We start from the raw sequence: 4,520 nt of genomic DNA, 5'->3' as shown, positions 1-4,520 counted from the left end.
AAGTGTCTCGGAGACACAGTTCTTCTGGATTGAGTCTGTCTCAGTTTGTTCTGTTTCTTCATGTGACTCCAGACAGACTGATGATGATCAGATCAGATCTCTGTGTGCAGCACTAACATATATCTCACTGCATTATTACAATTAATGACAAAAACTGATATTTCCTACTGACACACTCCAGCAGAAGATAGACATAACTGACTTAAAACCATTTTTAGCTGCTGAGAATACTAGTGTTCTATCATTTTTTATTTTATTCTATTCCTATTCCATCTATAGCACACCTGTGCATACTATTTATTCTTTTTTGTGGTTTATATTTATGCATGTGTATTTTATTCACATCTCATGTTTATTATCTGTGTGTTGTTGTTGTCTCCGTGTACTGGAAGCTTGTGACACTATAACAAATTCCTTGTATGTGCAAACATACTTGGCAATAAAGCTCTTTCTGATTCTGATTCTGATTTTGGCCAGCACTGTATGGATGTACAGTATTACTCTAAATATCTGACCGCTTCAGATGTGTGTCTGGTCATTTATCCATCCCAGGACTGAAATAGATCACTGTATCCTCATCCTCTTCCTCATGTGCGCTCACAGACACTCCGACTCAGCTCTGCTCGTGATCTGAAACACAAACACATCTTTATGGGCTTGTAGAACAGAAGCACATTTAATCACACACTGCTGTCGATGGATCTGTTGTGCATGTGTTCAGCTGATCGCCGGACGTCCAGGAATCCTCATCTGAAGTGAATCTTCTGACGTCTGAAATCATATCAAAATACACAGAAATCATCAGGATCCTCACTTATTTAACAGTATGTGCTTGTGGTGCCTGATGCATACACTCTTAAAAACAAAGCTGCTTCACGGTGATGCCATAGAAGAACCTTTTTGTCTAAATGCTTCCATAAAGAACCTTTAAACTTTCTGTTTCACAAAAGCTTCTTTGTGGTGAAAGAAGGTTCTTCAGATTATACAAAGCTAAGAAAGAGATGTTCTTTAACTGAATGCTTCTTCTGTGGCATCGCTGTGAAGCACCTTCTAAGCAGCTTTAGTTTTAAGAGTGTATGTGGAACATTATTCTTATGCTTAAAAAAATTCTGGCCACAAATGATGTAGATGCTGTGACATGAACTCTGTAACAGATATACTATAACAAAAACTGGAATATGTTTTGCAACAACAACAAAAAAAAACAGTTTTTCTACTTTAATGCACTACTTGTCATTTCTTTGTATATAATTAGTTGTAGAGCTTGCTTGTAATTTCTGAGTGAAAATTGTTTCTACACCCAATTTTTTTTAAATTTTACAATAACAAATAAAGTAGATTAATTCCTGTTATTACAGTTGATTTTCAGCTGCTTACACACAGAATCTTTACTCGTCACACAGTTTCTGAAAGCTGACACTCAAACAGCAAACGCACACACCAAATCTGCAAAACCATACACTAATACTCATTTTGCAATTTTGCATTTTGTGTGTAGTTCTTGGATTTGTGTGTGAAGTTTTGAAAAAGAAAAAAAAGAGTTTTGAAAATGTGTGTAAGCAGCTGAAAAACACTGCAATGCAAGACTGTTTTATACACTGCTCCTCAAAAGTCTAGGGATTTTCAAATGTTTCTGAAAGAAGTCTCTTCTACTCACTAAGGCTGCATTTATTTGATCAAAAATATAAAAACAATGACATTTTATTGAAAAGTGTTCTATGTGAATATGTGTTAAACTGTAATGTATTTCTGTGATGCGCAGCTGTATTTTCAGCATCATTACTCCAGTCTTCAGTGTCACATGATCTTCAGAAATCAGTCTAATATGCTGATTTGCTGCTCGAGAAACATTTCTGATTATTATCAATGTTGAAAACAGTTGTGCTGCACAATATTTTTGTGGAAATTGTGATGCATTTTATTTTTCAGGATTCACAGATAAACAGAAAGTTCAGAAGAACAGCATTTATTTGAAATAGAAACATTTGTAACATTCTAAATGTCTTTATTGACACTTTTGATCGATTTAATGCAGCCTTGAATAAAAGTATCTGTTGACCTTTCCAGCGTCAGAGGCCTGAGAACTTCAGAGAGAAATCCAGTCTTGGTTTGGATCTGGATTAAATCCTCAGTTTGTGTTGTTCAAAATGTTTTAGCAAGATTGGGATTCCTCTGATCCAAAACATCAGGATTATTCTGATCCCAGAAGAAGGTTGGATTTCAGGAACAAAAAGTGTTGTTTAAATCACTGCATGTAAAGCACATTAGCATAATCATCCGATATGAACCAGTCAAAAGTAGTTTTTGTGAGCGAACGCAAAGTTTCTTGTTTGAAGGCAATGCAAAAATTAAAAAAAAAACAACAACAACAAAAGCATTGACATATTTTCTTCCATCAGCACGTCCCTTTAGGGGCTCCATAGAGCACCTTTAATCCAGATTTGGTCGTCTGATAAAGTGTGTATCTGGATCATTGTGATCTAATCTAAAAGAAAAACGAGATTTCCAAATCCAGATCATTCTGATCCAGATTGAGTTTTGTGAACGACTGGCTCCAGGTGATCGTCACCTCTGAAATGAAGGGAAACAGCGACACCGTGTGTTCATCACAGGAACTACAACACTACCGCCTCTAGTGACTAAACACGACTTTTCAATCGTGTCCAAAAAAAAAAAAGATTTTTTATTTTTTTACTTAAAATAATTAACATTTATTTCAATCTATTACTTGCCATTTCTTTGTAATTATGACATTTTCAAGCAAGAGTGAAAATTGTTTCTAAACCAATTTTTCAGCTCATTTTGTGAATCACTTACCTGTCTGACTCTGAGCAGCTTTAGAGTACGAGATTTCTATTTAACAACAGCATTACATAGAAATTCATGAACTGCTTTTACACATTCATCATAAATATGAATGAATGAGTGTGTGTGTGTGTGTGATGAGTGAGTGAGTGAGTGAGTGAGTGTGAGTGAGTGAGTGAGTGTGAGTGAGTGAGTGAGTGTGAGTGAGTGAGTGAGTGTGAGTGAGTGAGTGAGTGTGAGTGAGTGAGTGAGTGTGAGTGAGTGAGTGAGTGTGAGTGAGTGAGTGAGTGTGAGTGAGTGTGAGTGAGTGAGTGTATGTGTGAGTGTGAGTGAGTGAGTGAGTGAGTGAGTGAGTCCAGAAATAAATTGAAGTGACTCTCTGATGTCAGAGGAACAGTGAAACCTCACACGATCTGCAGGAGAAACACTGAATATATTCACAGAAAACAGCGCTTAAGTGGAGTTATTATCGCTAACTAAAAATGAAACTAAAACTATGAAATGAACAATGTAAACTGATTTTATTTCAGCTAGTTATAAATATTCATCTATATATATATAGATATAGATATTTGAAATATGATATCAGGTAATGGTCACATGAAATGCAGCCAAACAAATCAAATATTTATATTTGATTATATTTTAAAATCATTTATTTTAATTTAACATTTCTTTAATTTAATACATTTTTATAAAGTGTTTTATTTGGACTTTTTGTTGAAAAAATATTTTAGTTTTATATTTTTATAATTTAATTTTAAGAAGTTTATTTTGATTGCTTTTTATTTACAAATTATTTATTTCAATTTTTTTTTATCATTTAATTACTTTTTAGCAAATGTATATTTTGGTTGTTTTATTTAAAAATACTTAAAATTAAATTATAAAAATGTAAATTTAAAGTAAGTAATTTATTCTGATTCCTTTTATTTTAAAATACATTATTTTAATTTGAAATTTTTTATGACTTATTAAAATTATCAGCTTTCCATCAACTCATCAACCCCGTTAGTGAAACGCTGGCCTGCAGTATGAGGAGCTTCTTTTTAATGTGCAAGTTGCATATTCAATTGTGATATGTTATCTGCATAAATATTGCCATATTTTCATAAATGAATACACAATAAGAGCTTGTGAATTGTCAGATGTTGAATGTAAATGAATCACTACTAGTGTGCATCATTGTGCTAATCTGAGTGACTCCGCCTCTTCTCCAGATCTGTCTTCCACAAACATGTCAGCAAACACACGGATCAATATTTTCATCCACAGCATCATATGGATCTATCAGCGCATGTGTGATCTTCACTGATGATCTGGAGACCTTTCACCTTCATCAACATATTAACATAAGCCTGTGTGTGTGTGTGAGTGAGTGAGTGAGTGTGTGTTGTGTGTGTGAGAGTGTGTGTGTGTGTGTGTGTGTGTGAGCGTATGCGTGTGTGTGTGTGTGTGTGTGTGTGAGTTTGTATCTTCTTGCGTCAATCCGTGACGTCACGCGGCAGTGCGGACCAGACCAGACCCGGTTCAGGTTTTGCTCTGGTTTTGTGAATCAGTGGTCAGTGAAGCACCTCCTCCTCCTCCTCTTCCTCTTCTCTGACGCTCATGAGGAGAATCCTAGCGCTCGCGTCATCCGCGCCAGTGGGCGTGGCGTCGCTCCGCTTCATTCATAAACTCCGGCTGCCATTCGGATGAGATGTAACGCGCTGCTG

Source organism: Sinocyclocheilus anshuiensis, unplaced genomic scaffold (genome assembly GCF_001515605.1).
Source record: "Sinocyclocheilus anshuiensis isolate Anshui unplaced genomic scaffold, SAMN03320099.WGS_v1.1 scaffold1825, whole genome shotgun sequence".
NCBI lineage: Eukaryota > Metazoa > Chordata > Actinopteri > Cypriniformes > Cyprinidae > Sinocyclocheilus > Sinocyclocheilus anshuiensis.
Note: the sequence above shows the minus strand (reverse complement) of the source record.